Source organism: Cebus imitator, unplaced genomic scaffold (assembly GCF_001604975.1).
Source record: "Cebus imitator isolate Cc_AM_T3 unplaced genomic scaffold, Cebus_imitator-1.0 Scaffold248, whole genome shotgun sequence".
NCBI lineage: Eukaryota > Metazoa > Chordata > Mammalia > Primates > Cebidae > Cebus > Cebus imitator.
In genome coordinates, this window is record NW_016107563.1 from 2,710,336 (window position 1) to 2,719,762 (window position 9,427).

At 53.8% G+C, this 9,427-nt stretch overlaps 1 pseudogene; it reads left to right on the forward strand.

Annotated features, from left to right (window-relative positions):
• The window catches only part of LOC108282696, a 47,316-nt pseudogene extending 38,641 nt beyond the window's left edge, over positions 1–8,675 (forward strand).
• The last annotated feature ends 752 nt before the right edge of the window (positions 8,676–9,427 follow it).

Genomic DNA, 9,427 nt, shown 5'->3' on the forward strand with positions numbered 1-9,427 from the left:
ATACACGGATATATACACGCATGTGCAGCCGCAGACATACACGGATATATACATGCATGTGCAGCCGCAGATCGCCTCTCACAGCAGTGGTTGCCTCTGCAGAGGAGTACTGGGGAGGGGGTGCTGGAGAGGCAGGACAGAAACCCTGCAGAGCTTTGTAAGCCATGAGAATGTAATACCTACTCCAAAAGATAAAATAATCTGAAGCCACAGCCTCGCGTGCCTGGGCTCACTCCCACGCCCAGCTCATTCCCGAAAAGGGGCCTGGAGACAGTGGCTCGAGGGGCCCCCAGCAGGGGTTGGCCCAGCCTCAGGGGCACCAAGCTGGCCTAGGAAGGGGAAGAGGCCACAGCCACACTGTCTGCCGCCAGGGCTGAGCTCCGGCCTCCCCCAGGCCTGCGGCAGACAGAACTAAACAGGCTGGCTTATCAGCTGTCGCCACTGCGTCCTACCCGGCTGAGCCGGGCTGCGGCCTCCAGGAAAGTGGCCCCCAGCTTGTTGCCAGGGATAGCGTTGGCCCAGGGTGGGGAGCCTGTGGGGGTGTTTTCCCAGGGTCGGTCTGGGGTGGGTGGGGTGTCTGGTAGGTGTGTAGTGGTGTTGGTAGGGGCGGTGGGGGACAGGGACTGGGGCCCAGGGGGTGTTTCAGGAAGATGTGCTGTGGAGCTTTAAAGAATTAATTTTTGGTACTATTTTAAAATAATTCAAGAATTCATTATCTTTTAAGAAAATCAGACTATTCTTTAGTGTGTGAATTGTGAATTCCTCCTCTGGAGACAGACCTGTGGGGTGCTGGGTCTGGGCTGTACTGTTCCTCATGCAGTCCTCCCAGCTCCAGGAGGTGGGCACTGTTGGGCTTATTTTACAGACGAGCAAACTGAGGTTCAGCCTAGTGAAGGTTTGTCCCAGGCCCCAGGGCAGGGACGCAGCAGAGCTGGTTCCACGTCACCTTCCCAACCTCTTCCAGGGGCCCCCAGCACCTCCTCATCGAGAGGGGGTAATGTGACTGGGCAGGCATACCCTGGCCTCCCTGGCCCTCAGTGTCCTCCTCTGAGCAATGGGTCAGACATTCTGGGCCTGCTCCCTCTTCGGGGAAGTTGTGAGGCTGGGCCAGGGATTGTGTGTCTCTGTGCAGAGGAAGGAAGGGAGGGGGGCACTCCTTCTGTGTTTCCCCTCTTCCCTGGATCCCAGGAGCCCCAGTAGGGGCGGGGATTGCCCCCAACCACTACCTTTGTTACACAAGGCCCATCAACCCCCAGGGGTTTAGTCCCCAGAAACAGCAGGCCTGGCCTCGCTCAGCCACCCCCTGGCTTCCTGCCCAGGGAGACCAGACTGCGCCTGGCTGGGCCAAACCCAGAGCTCTGAGGGTGGGGGGCAGCATGGGGGGGGGAAGGGGAGAAGGAGGAGGGAACTTCAAAGCCCCTATAGCTGTGGGACTGTTGAGCAGAGGCTGCTGGGGGCTGGGGGTGGGAGTCTGGGGGCTGAGGGACAGAGTGAAGGCAGAGCTGAGGACTGGGCTGGACCCCATCACTGTGAGGGCTCCGACAGGCACCCGTACGCAGCTGCTCCGGCGTCAGACTCACCACCTTTCCCCAGACCTGCCCTAGCTCTTGGGAGTGCACCATCCACCTGGGTGTCCTGAGACCCCTCCCTTCCCAGGACAACCAGTCACCACGTCCTGATTCTCTGTTTCCCCAGTAAGGCCCCAGCCTGGGCCAGCTCTCCATCCCCTGAGGACCTTCTCTTCCTCTTACGAGGACCTGGACTGCTGTTCCCCAACAGGCCTCTCCTGCCCCGTCTTGTTCAGCACCCCTTACACACACACACACACACGTGCACCTGCGCGCGTGCAAATGTGCACCTCTCCTCCCCAGAATCCCCTAAGTTCTAGCTCCAACATGCAATCTGACCCCCTCTCACCCGGGTTGAAGCCATTTAATAGGGCCCTGCTGCTGGAGGGACTGTCTGAGCTCCTCACGTGGCCTTTGTGGCACCTTCCCCCAAACCCCCCTCTATTTTGTCAGCTTTGCCCCCTCACTGCTCCCTGTTTCGCCCCAGGAAAAGCCTCCCATGCTCTAACTCATGGTGTCTCTCCAGCCCCAGGCCTTTGCTCTGCCCTGCCTGTTTTCTCTCTAGAAGGCTCTCCTTGCCACCTACTCTTGACTCCTTCCCCAGGCACTACTCCCTTTCCCCCAACAGCGCCCCTCCACAGCTCAGAAGGGGGTCCACACGTGGGTGCATGCATCGCAAGGCAGTGTGGGAAGGGTTCTGACTGATGAGTGCCTGTCTGTCTACTTCTTGGGACTGGGTATTCTTTGTGGGCTGGGCTGGGCCTTTCATCTCCTTGGGAAATGGCCAGAAGCTCAGTAAGACTTCGTCAAATGGGTGGTAACAGTAGGATGAGCCTGGTGCTGGGCACAGGGACATCAGAGACATCAAGCTTCCCTCTTCAGGAGCCCCTGGGTGGTCTGGGCCTGAGGCATTCCATTCTGGTGGCAGACACCCTCCTGGAGTGGCCTTGGCAGACCCCAGCCCAGACCATCTTCCAGGGCAGGTCCAGCCTGGCAGGATTTCCTCTTAGTAGGGGTACCTCGGGCTACACAGCCAGTCCCTACGGCGTCATCTTCCCCAAGATGTTCCCCAGTACTCCCATGGTGTCCTTCCCTGGCTCATACCCCGTCCCCAGCAGGAAGTCCCCACTCTGCGGCTGTCCCACGCCTCCCCAGGCTCTCCTCTTCACAGCCCAGGCTCCGGCCAACACCAACAAACAGAAAACAGCCTGCTGCTCCCTGTGCGCCCCCTTGTTCTCACCGGGGAGCCTTCGCCATCACTGGAAATGCTGCCTATAGCTTCCCCCACTCTTTCCCTTGGTCCAAAGCCTGCCCGTCCCTCAGGCCCCGCTGAAATGCAGCCTCCTAGAGGTCCCTCCCCAGATCCCCTTGTTGGCCAGCACTTAGCTTCCTCTGCCGTCTGCTGGAGTTATTTATTCTGGGCTGATGTCCCTGTGAGCCTGGAATGGAGCTTCCTGAGCCTCAGTTCTGTCACTGGAGGTGCTTTTGCTGTAGATTGGTTCATGGAGATTTACCATGCCTCACAGACAGGGAGGCTCAGGATCAGGTCTTTGAAGCCAGCCTCCCCATTCCTGGCTATGAGGCCTTGAACAACTGACTTAGCCTCTCCGAGCCTCAGTTTTCCCTCCTATAAAATGGACATAATGATCAAATCCTTTTCTAGTAGTACCTTAGACCTAGTAAGTACTTCCTCTGGACAAGCGCCCCTCATGGAGCAGGTAGCCTGCTGGGCCAAGGGGACACGCCACCCACAGCCTACACCACCCTGGCTCCCAACCATACTCCAGCCCCAGGCACCCCACATTCTCTCTCCCTGGCCCTGAATGGCCTAGGGCCACCTGTTTGCAGGAGGTGTGGGCAGAGCTGGGGGTAGAAAGAGAAGTGGGGAGGCTGGGAGGGGCCAGTTTTCCCATGCCATCCGTCCTGCTGAAGAACTCTGAGGTCTTCAAGAAATTTACATTTGAGCCTGTCCTTCCCAGTTATTCTGAAGGCACATTAGCTACATTTGTCAAGGCAGGAGGATGGTTCGGTTTATAGCTTTTAAATATTTACGCACGCAGTAGTAAGTGGGCCCCGGGCCCTGCCGGTGTTAGGGGAGGCTGGACACCTTGCGGGGGAGTGGTGCGGATTAAACAGAACGGCCCCCATGCCGTGCTTAGGTTGCCCAGAACACAGAAGCACAGGTGGTGCTAGTCACTATCACCAAGATACGAAAGGCTGAGGACAGGAATCGGGGTGAGTGTGGCTGCCCCTGGAGGAGCCGGGGGGCAGGAGGAGGAGGAGAGCTGCTCGAACCCCCCATCGGGTAGGGCGCACTTCGGCTCAGACTTTTCTGCTGCTGCTAGTATGCAGATGCCGGTGGCATGGCCTCCTTTCTCCTCTGTGGGCAGCCCCCCGCCCCCGGGGTCATCAGGCGGGGCCTCATTGGGGAAGTGTTGCTGTGCTGGCCAGGGAGGGGTCTCACCATGTCACAGGGAGGCTGTTGATGTAAAGGAAGAAAGCGGTTAGGCTCTGGGACAAGAATTGAAGCTAGTACGTCTGTTCGTTTGTAATTTTGGAAACTTACTATTATTGCTATCTTACTATATAGCAATGTGTAGTCAGGCCATTGTCAAAATGTTAACACATAGAGATAAGTCAAGGGAAAAAAAAACCGCTGCATTCCCCTGCTGGGACAAAGCCACTGTGAACATTTTATTGGGGCTTCCTTATACCCTAGGGGCTGAGCCTATCATTCTTTTTGGATAAGGCTTTGGAAAAGAATTATAGCGTAAGGCTTTGGAAAAGAATTATAGCGTCAGCCCTTGGGCTTAAGGAAACCCAAGTCTCTGTGGGTTTGAAACTCTGGGATGAAAAAGTTTAATTCTATAAATGTGTCCCTTGCCCCATCCTCTCCCTGACCACCCCGTATCTCCTTTCCTGGGTCTGCTCAGTCCTTCCTACCCAGCCTCCACCTACCCCCAAATTGCCTAGCTCAGTCCAGTCCCCAAAACTTTGCTCAGGATATGAATCAAGACAAGCAACCAGCCAGGCCAAGTGCTCCTCTGAACTGACCCCTTTGTTTTACTTGGTGGGAAATGGGGGACACACAGCGCTGTGGTGGCACTGCTGGGACAAATGCTCAAACCTTCTGACTTCCAGTCCAGTGCTCTTCCCCATAACCTATAACCGCTTGCCCTCTGTCTGTCTGATTCCTCTCCATCCATCAAACCTTCTGCCTCCTCCAGGGAGCCTTCCTGACTGCCATATGGAAAGCCTCTCCCTCCTGCAGCTTACTGATAATGATAAATCACATACTGAACACTTAGGCATCATTCTAAAAACCACAGAACAACCCTATTATCCCCCATCTTACACATAACGAGCGTGAGGCTTTGGGACACAAAGTAAATTGCCGAAGGTAACCCAGAGCTGACAGTGGCAGGCCATGCCCCTCAGAGCCGCTGCCCTTCTCGGCCCTACCTTCTCCTGGGCAGTCAAATCCTGAGCTTGAGGCCCTCCCAGGCAGCTAGGGCGCAGCAGAAAGAGCACTGGAATTGGAGTCCAACTTACTTTGCCACAAGAGCGAGCTGTGCTGCCTTTGCCCAGCTGTGGGAGCTTGGGGAGCCTCAGCACCTCTTTTTTTTTTTTTGAGACAGAGTCTCGCCCTGTCACCAGGCTGGAGTGCAGTGGCACCATGTCGGCTCACTGCAACCTCCGCCTCTTGGTTCAGGTGATTCTTCCGCATGAGCCTCCCGAGTAGCTGGAACTACAAGTGCCCACCACCACTCCCGGCTAATTTTTTTGTATTTTTAGTAGAGACAGGGTTTCACCATGTTGGGCAGGATGGTCTCGATCTCTTGACCTTGTGATACACCCCCCTCAGCCTCCCAAAGTGCTGGGATTACAGGCGTGAGCCACCGCGCCCGGCCCTCAGCACCTCTTTTGGCCTCTATTTCCTCTTCTGCAAAATGGAATCACTCTGTCTGCCCTGCCCACCTCAGAGGCCTATTTGAGAACTACTGAGGAAGGGTGCCGGTCGGACTCATGGCAGAGTTTGTTCCCCCAAATGTAAGACACCCCAAACTCCTGACAGCACTCAACAAGTAAGTTTGCACAGAAAACAACACAGGCAGGGGCTCTGTTTGCTGAGGCTCTTGTTTGAGGATTGGGCTGGGGAAGAGCTGGGCCGCCCACTTGGCTCCCTGAAGAGTACATGGCCCTCTGTTCCCTCCTGGCTCTGGGGAGACTGTCTGGCCCTGACTGGCTCCCTCCTTTCTGGTCTAGGTTCTGAATGCAGCCTGGAGCTGCTGGGCCCTGCTCCTTCCCATGGGCCCATTCCTCCCACGCGTAGGTCTTAGACGTTGGCCCCATCCTCAGGGGCTTAGACCCTGTACTCTAAAGGGAGTTTCTATGTGGTTTGGGAAGGACAAAGAATATCTTTTGCCAACAGGGCAGAAATGACATGGTGGGTATTCCTGGCAGGTGCACAGGAGTGGTATGCTAGCCTTCAGTCCCACAGGGGCAGCACTGAACCACAGAAATGCACTTTTAATTACAGCATGGATGGAACTGGTTGGACCGAGCATTTTATTTTTTATCTATCTATCTACCTACCTACCTACATACCTACCTACCTACCTATCTGTCTGTCTGAGATGGAGTCTCTATCATCCAGGCTGGAGTGCAGTGGCGCCATCTCAGTCCACTGCAATCTGTGTCTCCCACGTTCAAGTGATCCTCCTGCCTCAACCTCCTGAGTAGCTGGGATTACAGGCGCGCACCACCACACCTGGCTAATTTTTGTACTTTATGAGATACAGTTTCCCCATGTTGCCCAGTCTGATCTTGAACCTTCTGGGGCTCAAGTGATCCTCCCACCTTGGCCTCCCAAAGTGCTGGGATTACAGGCATGAGACACTGCACCCCACCAACAGTATTCTTTATTCACAGTGGGGAACATTCTGTGGATGGCCTACGGTGGTGTGGTGTACCAGCTGCTTAAGTGACACAGAAACTGATAACACCATGAGGTTTCTACCTTGAGTCTCTGCCCCAGGGGATGAGGCTGGGAGTAGAATGGGGGCTTAGGAGGCCTTTGGGACAAGAAGCCTAATCTCAGACAACTTAGGCTGGGGTGGGGCTCAAGGGCATTGGCTGGGGAGAGGGAGAAAGGGGGGCCACAGATCTGTCTGCACCCAAGCCCTTCTCCGCCTGCTCTCAGGGCCTCCTGCAGGGCTGGGGGTGGCTTTTCTCCTCTGCTGACCTCTGGCCTGGGCCACCCTGGTGTGGGCAAACCAGTGGTGGAGGAAGTCCAGAGGCAATGTGGCCTGGAGCTCGCCTTGTTCCCTGCTCAGCCCTCCAGGCCCAGAGCCCTGGGGAGGGGACTTTCTTCCATGACATTGAGGCCAAAGGCTGCTCTTCTAGACTTAGGGAGAGCCTTGAGGGGCAAGGAAGAGGGAAGGGGGTGGTTTGCCTTGGGCTCAAGGGTCATCTAGTCTTACCAGTCATAAGACAGGTAGAAACACTGAAGCCCAGAGATGGGAGGACTTTTGCCCAAGGTCCCACAGCAAGAAGTAGAAGTGTCAGGCCTGGTGACCAGCCTAGGGCTCCCTCCATGACACCTCATCATAAGAGAAAGCATTGCTACTGAGGACACTGTCCCTAGAGCCAGAATTTTGGTGCTGCTGCATATACTCATTGACGGATGTATGACAATGACAATGGCCAAGTTATTTAACTTCTTGGTGCCTCAGTTTTCCCCTCTCCAAAATGGTTATAAGAATTGTCATAGCCTAGCACATTGGTTCATGCCTATAATCCCAGCACTTTGGGAAGCTGAGGTGGGCGGATCACCTGAGGTCAGGAGTTGGAGACCAGCCTGGCAACATGGTGAAACCCCGTCTCTACTAAAAATATAAAAATTAGCTGGGTGTGGTGGTGGGAGCCTGTAATCCCAGCTACTCGGGAGGCTGAGGCAGGAGAATCACTTGAACCCAGGAGGCAGAGGTTGTAGTGAGCCCAGATTAGGCCATTGTACTCCAGCCTCGGCAACAAGAGTGAAACCTCATTAAAAAAAAAAAAAAGCATTGTCACATATGTATTTCATAGGGTTGTTGTGGGGCTGAAACAAGTCAATTCCTGTAAAGCACTTTGAAAAGTGCCTAGCACACAGTAGGCACTCCTAAATGTTAGCGGTTGCAATTTTCTCTCCAGCCAACCAGAAAAAGTGAAGGCCGACTTGTGCCCCTGCCCTTCCCGCACCAAACCTACCATCCCAAAACTTGCTCAGCTGGCTGAACACACAGAACATGGGGACATCCGCTTTCAGTTTTGTTCAGCCGAGGGACTCAAGTTTGTCCTGTTTGGATTGTCTTTTCCCTGGACGTGCTAACAGGAGGAGCCTGGACTTTCTGGATATTTTTATTTGCTGCATCACATGGGATAAGTTACTTCCCCTCTCTTGGAAACAAGGGCTGGACTTCAGGATGGCTACAGCTCCTTCCAGTGCCAAAGCAGGTTTGGGATGCAGCCTAGAACAGGGAGGCTTGACAACCGGGGACTTAGCAGGTATTACAGGTTGAACTGTGTCCCCCAGAATTCCTATGTTGAAGTCCTAACCCTCAGTGCCTCAGGATGTTATGGTATTTGGTGACAGGGCTTTTAAAGTACAGAGATGAATAAGGTAAAATGAAGTCATCAGTAGCCCTTAATCCAAATCTGCCTAGTGTCCTTATCAGAAAAGGAAATCTGCACAAAACATGCAGAGCTGGCCCTCCCTATCTGTGGGCTCCTCATCCACAGATTCAACCCTCTGGATTGAAAAATATTTGAAGAAAGGAAGGATGTTTGTATCTATACTGAATATGTATGGCTTTTTTTTCTCATCACGATTCCTGAAACAATACAGTATAACAATGAATTACATAGCATTTGCACTGTGTTAGGTATTATACATAATCTGGAGATGACTTAAGTACAGGGGAGGACATGCATAGTTTATATGCAAATACTGTGCTATTTTCTATAAGGGACTTGAGCATCTGTGGATTTCAGTATCCGAGGTGGGGTCCTGGAGCCAGTTCTCCATGGATACCAAGGACGGCCTGCACAGAGAGAGACGTCGTGGAGACACAGGAAGAAGGCACAGTAAGCTAAGGAGAGGGGTCTCAGAAGAAACCAACCCTGTCAATGCCTTTTCTTTGAGATAGAGTCTCATTCTGTCACCCAGGCTGGAGTGAAATGGTGTGATCTCAGCTCACTGCAACCTCTGCCTCCTGGGTTCAAGCCATTCTCCTGCCTCGGCCTCCTGAGTAGCTGGGACTACAGGCTTGCACCACCACTCCCAGCTACTTTTTGTATTTTTAGTAGAGACGAGGTTTCATCATGTTGGCCAGGCTGGTCTTAAACTCCTGACCTCAGGTGATCTGCCTGCCTCAGCCTCCCAAAGTGCTGGGATTACAGGCATGAGCCTCCGCACCAGGCCATCCCTGCTGACACCTGGATTTCAGACTTCTAACCTCCAGAACTATGAAAACAATAACTTGCTGGGTTTTTTTTGTTGTTGCTTTTTTTTGTGTGTATGTGAGACAGAGTTTTGCTCTAGTTGCCCAGGCTGGAGTGCAATGGCGCAATCTCAGGTCACTGCAACCTCCATCTCCTGGATTCCAGCAATTTTCCTGCCTCAGCCTCCTGAGTAGATGAGATTACAGGTGCCTGCCACCACACCTGGCTAATTTTGTATTTTTAGTAGAGATGGAGTTTCACCATGTTGGTCAGGCTGGTCTCGAACTCCTGACCTTAGATGATCCGCCTGTCTCAGTCTCCCAAAGTGCTGGGATTACAGGCATGAGCCACTGTGCCTGGCCTAACTTGCTGTT